Genomic DNA, 10110 nt, shown 5'->3' with positions numbered 1-10110 from the left:
AGACAACATTGTGTCCTAGTTAGGTAGACACACAGACCTGGGATGGAGGCTAATCCACTGCCCGTTGGGACCTGGAGCAAATCCCCTCTGCTCTCAGAGGGAGTGTGCCCAAGTTGCTTCTTTTGTAAAATGAAAATACTAATAGTTCCCATCTCTCAGGATTGTTTTGGGGATACTATAAAGCACCATGCCTGGCACACAGTAAGCACTTAATTTTTTGAAAAGATTTATTTATTTTAGACAGAGCCTGAGCACGAGTAGGGACAATGGCAGGGGGAGAGAGAGAGAACCTCAAGCAAACTCCCCGTTTAGTGTAGAGCCTGATGTGGGGCTTGATCTCACGGCCCTGAGATCATGACCTGAGCTGAAATCAAGATTCAGGCACTTAACTGAATGAGCCACCCAGGCGCCCCAGCAGGCTCTTATTATTATTATTATTATTATTATTATTATTATTATTATTACTTCATTTAGGCAAAAGGGTCAGGAGAAAGGGCGGATGGAGAAGGGGAAATCCTAAAACCTGCATCACTCTTATTCTGAATCACAGAGATATTTCCTTTCCTGAAAAAGAGATGCCTTCCTGAGTTAGAAAACAATAATTTAAAAATTCAGGGAGTTATCTAATAAGCTTTGCTCTTTGGCATGAAGGTTGAAATTTTGCTTAATGTCGTGCCTGGCATTTCTCTTCAAAGTTAAGTAAATTGGGACAGTTTGTGTCAAAGCTATTTTGAAAAGAAAAACAAAGAAAGGGGCTAATTGATTGGAAAGCTTTGGTAGTAAAACACCTATAAGTTGAATTTCTAGTTGTTTCCATTTTAAATCACATTTAGAAGCAAATATTTATGTATATACATATACATTTTAGATATATTTATATATCTGGGCTGATATCATGGAGCTTAAAATCCTTTGTTCATATGTGAACAAGAAGAGAAACCCTCTCACACTGGGATTGCCCTAGGGCCAGGGGCATGAGGACCCCATGAGACCTTGTGTTGTTTCCCTTGATTTCAGCCCTGGGAACAACCATCTCTAGTGGTAGGTGGATAAATAGGTCTCCATTTGTTTGACAAGGCTTCTAGCTGGGGTGTCATCACCTGTCACTCGCTGGAGCATTGCTGTCTCTCCTCCCCTGCCTCTCCCACCCCTCCCCCTGGTCCCCAGAAGAAGAGGTGGAAACCAGCCCCAGCTCACCGTGGTCTTCCGTTCCCTTCTCTCCTGCTCTGATCTGAGGTCCTGCCTGCCTGCAGGAGGGCAATTGGGTCCCTGCCTCTGCTTCGTGTTTTCCTCCGGAAGGTGTCCCACCCTCACCTTCTGCTCTGGTTCCGGGGTGGTGAGGAGTGGACCATCCAGTTCATTCGTTGGGAAGACAGCCCTTCTCTGCATTGCCAGGAGCACACGTTGTAATAGTTAGAACTTTCATTCCAAGAGAAACAGATATTTTTTACTTCTTGGGTGTTCTGCAAGTGGTTACATGAGACCAGCCCAAATGGGCTCCAGTCATGGCCTTGGTTTGGGGATCTACCACCCAGGAGTTAATGAAATCAGATTAATTAATAAGCTGGGAGACTCAGAAAGCTAAAACTTACAAATAGAAAAGAAAAAAAAAAAAACATTTGGGGCTGAATGGGCTTCCTGCAGCAGTGTCTTTGCTAAATAGATTTGCTTCCTCATCTCTTCTTCCTCATGAAGAGGGGGAAAATGTTTTCAATAAAAGACTGAGAACGAAGTCGTTGTCACTGGAACCGAATACTTCTATTTAAAATTCGGGCCTGAATACCACACAGGTGTTTCTTCCAGAGTTGACAGTCTCCTGTCCACCCCCACCCCCCACCCCGAAGCATGTGCCCCTCCTGGCCTTCAGCATTCCCTTGGGCTGGGATTGGAATCTGGCTACTTTTTGGCATCGCTGTAATTATGTTGGTCAAGGCCTGTGTTCTTGACAAAGAAAACATTCCTCTAACTCAACCTGAGTAATCCTTAATGAGTCCTTGTATCTTGTGATAAATTTCATAATTATTCAGCCCCTACCACTAACACCGAAATTCATCAGTCAAAGCAAATTAGCCGAGATTCATTAGAATAAGACATCTAGTAGGCACATGTACTTTATTAGCCTCTTACACCAATAGTTTTAATTAGGTACATATTTCACAGCTCTCAAGCTACTCCAGTGAAGGGCTGCCTTTATCTCTTTTATTTACAGTAACAAGCTATCAAACAAACACCACCATAATTAAACTTGGATATAAAAAAAACTTGTTTTATTAATGGCAGCCTATTCGAGCCTTGGATTTCTGAAACCTGCACTAGACAGATATTTTTATTAATTAAATAAATACTCTTCAATTAAACTGAAAAGATGAGGTGATGCGCAAGGAGGCCATGGGCTTGCGTTAAGAGTGAGCTTCTCATCTTCTTCCTTGCTCATGGTTTCCTCTATCTCACCTTCAGCTGGGGGAAAAAAACATCCCTTCATCAGATATTTTAGTGATGAGAAAAGTGATTAAAATCCAGAACATTTTTAAATTATTAATAAGGAATTTAAATGATGTTATAAAAAAGGGAAATACAGGAGAAAATGTTACACATTCATGGAATTTGGGCTCATGCATAATAAACAGTCGAAAACACTTCACTTATAATACTACCCAAATTAAAGAGGCAAGAAGCCATGCCACACGCTTTTATGCGCGGGTGTCGATGAATGACAAATGGCGCCATCTGCTGGCCCACAGGTTAAACACTTAATTCAGAGCCCAGTTGTCAGAGCCATCAGTTCCTAGGTTGTCAAAAGAAAATAAAGAAAAAAAAGGTATGATCAGACGCCATGCCTACTGATACTTTCATATGGTTAGACAAGGTATAACTCTATAAGAAAGACAAAGTTTGAACTTAACTCTAAAAGTCTCATCCAGAGGCTTCAGAGCAAGATGATGTTTGGGGAAAGATTGCTATCCTTTTTGGTCTCCTAAGACTCAATATGAGTTGAGGTCTCTTTGAGGTGTACACAGAAGGATCACAGCCAGATCCTCAAAAGGCAAAAGGGTATGACAAAAAAACAAACTGCGAAGCACACACTCAGTTGAAAGGCTGATACTGCCTGATGCCTTTGAACCCTGAGTTTCTCAATTACTAGACAAAGGAGCCCCACAGAATTCCAGAATGGTACCCCAGGCTCTCTCTTGCACATACTGAGATATCATCTCCATCATCCACAGGTCATTCTCTGGAATGTTTGTTTCTTTGTTTCCATTCCAACCCCTGCTCTTCCCTGTTTGTGTCTCCCTGCATGAATATGAAATTCCTCACTCTTCAGACCTCCCAGGGGCTGGTCTGAAACCAATGAAATAACATCATTTTAATATAAATGAGCTATATTGATTAACTAAACCAGTTTACATAAATCATTGAACAAAAAAAAATATGTGTGGAAAACCTTTGAATATATCTTTTAAAATTCAAATCCTCAAAAAGAGAAAAACTATCCATGATCCCAACATTTACAAAGAGTCTCCCTTTTTTAAGTCTGATGAACTAAATCAGTCCTTCAGAGGCCATCAATACTTGCAAATTGAAAATATACAATTCCAGACACCACTGTCACTGGGACCATTATCCCTGGCCACATTTTGGAGTAAAATGTGAAATTAGATCATTTCTAGATTCCTTTATTGTTGTTATAATATTGCTCCTAAGTAACAGATTCCAGAGAAAATAATTTACATTTTTATGGGATATCATTTAGAGGTTATTGCAAACAAAAATGTTATTAACAAAATTTGGGCTCTTCCCATGGGACTTCTATGAGTAAGAAGAGCCTAACTCTGGGTTGCCAGATTATAGCATGGGTCACCCACATAGTGTGGAACGATGGGGGGGGTGTGAATTTCCCCACATCCATCTTCTTTGGGACTTAAATCTTCCATGCAAATAGAAGACAGCCTAGGAAAGCTTCCTGCTAGGGAGAATCACCTACCCCTGAAATATTCCTTATTATAGACAAATAGTCCATTTTATTTTTATTTTTTACTGAGGTATAATTGACATACATCATATTAGTTTCAGGTACAATATAATGATTCAATATTTGTATGTATTGTGAAATGATCACCACAATAAGTCTAGGTAACATCTGTCACCATACATAGTTATGGATTTTTTTTTCTTGTGATGAGAACTTTTAAGCTTTATTCTCTCAGTAATGTTCAAATATGAAACACAGTATTATTAACTGTCTTTGCCATGCTGTATATTCAATCCCAGGACTTATTTATTTTATAATTGGAAGTTTGTAACTTTTGACTCGTTCTGCCCATATCACCCACCCTCTATCTGCCCTGGGAAATAGTTCATTTTAATTCCACAATTTCCCTACCAGAGTTCTGGCTTCTTGAATGGCCTTCTGCCTTAGATAAGGATCTATATCAATGGATGGTCTGTGGCCCACTGTTTGGCTCTGGTCCTCATGTCTCTTTGCTTTTCTTTTCTTTTTTTTTTTTTAAGGTTTTATTTATTTATTTGAGAGAGAGCAAGAGTGAGAGATATCGCAGAGGGAGAGAGAGAAGCAGGCTCCCCGTTGAGCGGAGAGCCCTATGTGGGGTTCTATCCCAGGATCCTGGGATCATGACCTGAGCCGAAGGCAGATGCTTAACTAACTGAGCCATCCAGGTGCCCCTCTCTTTGCTTTTCTTAGTTCACCCTTTGGAATCACATATTATTCACAGCCCTGCAAGCGCTGAAGAGCCTCCCATTTTCAAACAACAAGATCCCCACACCCTTTTTCTCTCTTCCTTAGGTCCCTTTCTGGTTACTGACCCCTCATACCTCATACCACCATTAATCTGCTGCCCATGCACTGAGACTAGCCCTGCCTAGTCTCAGACTGGAAGGAGTAGACAGGCGTGAGGTCAGTGGATAGCACTGATATGGCAGAAATGAGAAAGAAGGTAAGAGGCTGACATGCACAGAATACCTGGGATGTGCTAGGCTCTGGATTTAGGGCTTTATCAGTATCAGCATTCAGTATTTCACTGAAGCTTTACAACAATTCTATATAAGTGGGATATTATTTGTGTTTTATAGGTTTGGAGACTGAGGATCAGAGAGGTTGAGACACTTGCCCAACATCATACCAGCCTTGTGGGGCAGAGTTGGGATCCAATTTCAAAGCCCTCACTGTTTTTGTGACACCGCGTTGCCTCCTCAAAGCAAGGCTCAGCAGCAAGATCTGCTCCCTACGCAACACAGAACCTGCTCAGTGGCCCAGGAGACCCCTTTGGCATGGCTGAATACTTCCTCCTAATAATGCTTTCTTGCCTTCTCCTATCTCTCTGCCTGCTCTAGCTCTAGCTCTTCCCTCAAATGGTCCAGGAACACGAATGTCCCAGAGTTCCAATCTCAGTCTCTGCTCCTCTACTCTACACATCCCCCCTGAGCCACCTCACCCACCACCTTGGCTCTAAAAGCCAGGCAGCACCTTCCAGACCTGCAGCTCTAGCAAGGACTTTTCACCTGACCTAATTCATTTACCCAAACTCCTGCTAATCCTCTCTATTTGGGCATTCTACAAGCACTTCCGACTCAACATGTTCAGAATAGTTTGCCTTTCCACCAAATTACACCTCACTACATGCTGCTCATTTCAGCCAATGGCATGCCCATTTCCAGTCTCCTGAGCCAGAATGTTGCTGCTTCCTGAGCCCAGCCCAATCAGTCACACACTTCCATATATCTTGGATCCCATGTCCGTCTTGTTGCCCCTACTTCTCCTGTCCCACTTTCTACCATAGCCTTCTCTTTGTCTAGTGCCATAACTTCCTGACTAGGCCTCTGCCTTCAGATTTGCCTTATCGGGTCTCCCCTTCACAGAATCATCAAAGAGATCCTTCTAAAATGCAAACCTTCCTGTATCCAGTCTGTATTTTCTCAAGACTCTCTGGATTGCCAGTGTCAGAAACCAATTCCAAACTGGCTCATGCAAAAGAAAGAATTTATCGGTTCTTATAACTTGAAAAATGCACCCAGGTGTTCCGAAGATGAAGACAGGGGCCCATCTGTCTCTACCTCTCAGTTCTGCTACCTGTGAGTTAGTGTCAGTTCATTCTTAGGAAGGCTCCCTTTGTGGTGACAAGATGGCCCAGCAGCTCCAGATGTATATTCTAGCAACTTTGCAACCTCATCAGAGAGAACCTTGTTCCCAAGAGTTCTGGTGTAATTCTGGATTGATTCTGATATGGCCCATCTCTGGCCACATGCTAATCTCTGAGCCAGTCACTGTGGCCTGGAGGATGAAATGCTGCTTGCTCTCGTGCACCTCACATGCCTGCCACCCCTGTACGTCACCTGACCCACATGAAATGAGAGGATGGGGGCAGGGTTCCCTAAAAGAAACCAAAGGCTCTTACCGGAAAAGGGGAAATAGATTCTGGACATACACAAACCTTCCCTTTAAAATCTTCCAATGTTAGGAGGACCATTATCCAAAACCAGAAAATAACAAGTGGAGAAATTGGAACCCTTGTGCACTTTTGGTGGGAATATAAAATGATGCAGCTGCTGTGGAAGGCAGAATGATAGTTCCTCAAAAAAATTAAATATAGAATTACCATATGACCCAGAAATCCCACTTCTGGGTATCCAGAAGAGTTGAAAGCAGAGTCTCAGATATTTGTACACCCATGTTCCTTGCTGTATTGTTCACAATAGTCAAAAGGTGGAAACAACCCAAGTATCCATGGACGGATGAATAGATAAATAAAATGTGGTAGGCACACACAATGGAATATTATTCAGCCTTAAAAAGGAATAAAATTCTGATGCATGCTGCAACATGGATGAACTTTAAAAACATTATGCTAAATGAAATAAGCAGGCCTAAAAGGAAATATTGTATGAAATTACTCACACGAGGTACATAGAATAGTTAAATTTATAGAGAAAGAAAATAGTATGGTAGTTACCAGGGGCTAGGGAGTTACCCCAGGGGTATGAGGTATCATGGTAACTCCTTTCACTCTGGTATTCTTTCATGCATTCATTCATTCATTTGCACAACTCCTTGCTAGGCACTGAATATGCCAAGACAAATCCAGTTCTTGCCATAAAGCTCACAATCCATCCCTCTTCCAGCAACCCTGACGACCCCTGTTCTGCCCATTAGCCAGGTCATTTGCCCATCCCCACTGACTTCAGCCCTGACAATCCTTCACTGCCTAGCTTCATCCCCGCTTTCCAGCCAACTAGCCTTTCTTCAACTTCTGACCTTTGGCAAAAAACCCTCACCTCTGTCTCCCGCGTCTGGAATATAGGCAATTGTAGAAGGATAGCAAGATCAACCACTACAAACAGAGAGGGACTGTGTGAGGGAGAAGAGATCCCCTGAAACAGGGCTGTCCTGCGTCTGCCCTAGACATTCTTAGGACACCCCTCTATTAAAAGTGGGTTATACAAATCCCCAAAAGTCTAAAAGTCCTAAAAGAGGGGAAGCAGTCTCTTTGAGGATAAATTGCAGAGGAATATTGACCATCCATCTTAAAGCACAGTCAGTCATGGTAGAGGGTATCTGACCATTTAGGATCGAAGATAAGAGCAGTGGCTTTCAACTCTGGGAGCATCAGAATCACCTGGGGGAATTTTTTGAAAAATAAGGATTCCTGGGCTCTGCCAGGTCTGCTGAGCCAGCATCTTTGGGGGTTAGGGGCTGGGCATTTGTATCTGAGAAAGCTCCATAGGTGGTTGTGTTATGCCCAAAGCATGAGAATCTTCAGCCTGGAGGATAAGGAAATAGAAACCTGGGCCAGAGAACAGTATGAAGTGCTGAAAAGATATTACCATGAGTCCCTGGCTACAGCATCCCATGGAGAGAGAACTCTGGAACCAACAGCTTATCAGTGGGTTAAGTATGATACCCACCTGTATTAGTCTGCTAGGGCTGCCATAGAAAGTACCACAGACTGAGTGACTTAAACAACAGGCATTTACTTATTTTCTGGCAGTTCTGGAGGCTAAAAATTCAAGACAACACGTCAACAGGGTTGGTTTCTTCTGGTGCCTCCCTCCTTGGATTGTAGACGGCCATCTTCTCCCTGTGTCTTCACATGGTCTCCCCTCTGTACATGTCTGTGTCCTAATTTCCTCTTCTTATAGGGATACCACTCATATTGGGTTAGGATCTACTCTAATGACCTCATTTAACTTAATTACCTCTTTAAAGAGCCTATCTACTAATACAGTTTCTGAAGTAGTGAGGGTTATAGGACTTCAACATACAAATTTTGGGGAGGGGGCTGGGGAGACACAATCCAGCCCATAACACCTACTTTAAGGACAAATTCAAGTCTTCCTTGCCCAAAGTCAATAGAAATCCTATGTGCATAAACTTGTCCTGAGTTGGAAATAATATGACAACTATCTTGTCAACATCTGCTGCGAGAGTCCCACATGAGGCAGAAGAAAGTGGCCCATGAATAGCATATATATAAATTGAAATACAAATTATTGTCATGAGAATATTTGCAGTCATTCCCCCTCTTGCATTGGTTCTGACAGGTCACAAATTACAGAAGACCTGACTAACAGTAGCTTATATAAAAAGGCTCATTTTCTCATGTAACAAGAAGTCTGGAGACAAGCTGCTTCTGTGTGAGCTCTGCAACTTGTGCGTGCTGACATCAATGCCTCTGTGCTTTTCACGGACGTTCTTTCATGCTTGTGACTTCATGGCCACAGATGGCTGCTGTAGATCCAAACATCATGCTCTCATTCAAGGTAAGAAGAAAGATGGAGGGGTCATGCCATATATGAGAATCTTTACCAGGGAAATAAAAATATCCTTAGACACTCTCAGCAGATTTTTACTTATGTCATTGGTCAGAACTGCCATTTGGCCACTCCTAAGGAATCTGGGAAGGCAAGTATTTGACTGGGTGCATTTATTCATGAATTCAACAAATATTTATTGTGTGCCTAATATGTGTCAGATACTGTTCTAGGTACCTGGATACAGCAGTGACTAGAAGACAAAAATCCCTGCCTCGTGGAGCTTATATTCTAGAGGAAGCTTACATCCTGGTGCTCACGTTGTCACTTCCTTAATAAAATTGAGTGGAAATATAGCTGTCACATCCTCTAGCCTGCAAAAACAGAACCCTGTAACTTCCATCCTAATTTTCCACCTGCATTCTCCTCAAAATCTTGCTCGAGATGGGCTAGGTCAACTTAACGAAGATATAGATGAGAGGAGGGAGGAGAGGAAGAGAAAAATAAGTGAGGGTCTAAGAAGAAGAGACTTTTCCAGAAACTGTGGAGAGCAGGTTCTAAAATAGCCATGGGAATGGAAATGAATAAGAGAAGAAAAGGAATTGTGTTCTTTTAGTCTTAGTCATGATTTTTGAGAAAGCTGAGTGAAGAGATTGGGCTATTCAGAAATTCCTTTGGTTACATGGGTTGTGACACTGCTCTGATACTGAGTCATGTGGGCCTCAACTTCCTAAGAGTAATATCTCATTTGTAGCTGAGATGTATAGTCATCATTTCTTGGCTTTGGATTGTGCAACCTCATAATCACCTTCCAAACTTCATGTTAATTCATGGCTGTGTCACTCTCTCCTCCCTAAAATCCTTGGTCCTCATTCTCAAAGTTAATCCTGCCTAAATTCTTCCCCACGTCCCAAGTTGTGTCTTCCACTTAGCCCCCTGTAGCCCATCCAACCTTCTCCACCAATTCTATCCAAGCTGTCTGTTCCCCTCTCTCCCCCAACCTGTAGCTGGGAGAAAATTCCATAGCCAGATAAGCAGAAGCAATAATCCACAGTCTATTTCTCAAAGTATAGGTCTTTCAATCTTAAACCCATGTCAGGGAACACCAACGCATTTCTCTAACTAAATCTTTTTCAGAAAATCTTCTTTCCTTTTTCCCCCCCCCAGAAACAGCAGCAAAAGACTCATCCAGTTTCAGTTACTAAATAGAACACTCTGCATCCTCTGCAGAGAGATTTCGGGTGCCTTCACAGTTTACTCCAAGGATAATGGGTGGAACTTGCCTTATATTTGTGACTCAAGAACCAATCTTGGTGAGTTTCCCAAAACAAAGGAAGTCAGAGAACC

At 42.3% G+C, this 10110-nt stretch overlaps 1 long non-coding RNA gene across 1 annotated transcript in view; it reads right to left on the bottom strand.

The window, feature by feature from the left end:
- Positions 1–2020: 2020 nt before the first annotated feature.
- LOC145721114 (uncharacterized) overlaps positions 2021–10110 on the bottom strand; it is a 117381-nt gene continuing 109291 nt past the window's right edge. The window contains exon 3 of the long non-coding RNA XR_014144580.1: positions 2021–2457. This is a non-coding gene — a long non-coding RNA (uncharacterized LOC145721114). The remainder of the gene's footprint in view (positions 2458–10110) is intronic.

The sequence above is a fragment of the Leptonychotes weddellii genome, chromosome 4, assembly GCF_054177405.1.
Source record: "Leptonychotes weddellii isolate Sample4059 chromosome 4, ASM5417740v2, whole genome shotgun sequence".
NCBI classification, from domain to species: domain Eukaryota; kingdom Metazoa; phylum Chordata; class Mammalia; order Carnivora; family Phocidae; genus Leptonychotes; species Leptonychotes weddellii.
The sequence above is the reverse complement of the archived record's forward strand: the minus strand, read 5'-3'. Positions and strand labels throughout refer to the sequence as shown.